The sequence below is a fragment of the Leptodactylus fuscus genome, chromosome 6, assembly GCF_031893055.1.
Source record: "Leptodactylus fuscus isolate aLepFus1 chromosome 6, aLepFus1.hap2, whole genome shotgun sequence".
Taxonomy (NCBI): domain Eukaryota; kingdom Metazoa; phylum Chordata; class Amphibia; order Anura; family Leptodactylidae; genus Leptodactylus; species Leptodactylus fuscus.
This window is the reverse complement of record NC_134270.1, coordinates 108,247,636-108,248,225: the sequence shown is the minus strand read 5'-3', so window position 1 is coordinate 108,248,225 and position 590 is coordinate 108,247,636.

The window sequence follows — 590 nt, the reverse complement described above, 5'->3', positions numbered from 1 at the left end:
GCCTTGAAATAGAAAGGGATAAACAATTATTTACAACCCCACACACTACAATACTGTTCCCCCCAACCAATGACTTGGGGTTCACCCTTAGCATCTTGCTTGTGGCCCACTTGCTGGTAACCATCATAATCTTTATTTACTAGAATGCAATCTGGTAGATGTGAATACAAGAGACTTTGTACTTTATGTTATTAACAGTTCCATCATTCTGTAGCATCCTTAGTTTCCCAGAAATACTGCAAATACAAGACACAGAGAAGGGATATGGAGCTGCAGTATATTTCCCTAAGTGTAAGGTCAGAGTGGAGGAGAAGTATCAGGAGACAGTCATCACAGCACAAATCATAGCCCGGACATAACATGAATTGTCTTAATGTATATGAATTTACTTAGCGCCAAATTAACTCAATAGCCAATAGTCTTCAGTAAGCTTGTAAACTTCTAGTGGTGGCTGCAGATAGTCCAAAATTATAATTTAACATTTTATCAATAGGAAATTGGTGATATGGAGCTCAAAGCATCAATCTCTATAAAGATATATACTAAAATGAATCTGAAGTTGGGACTTAATGAGTTTTACTGTTTAGGCC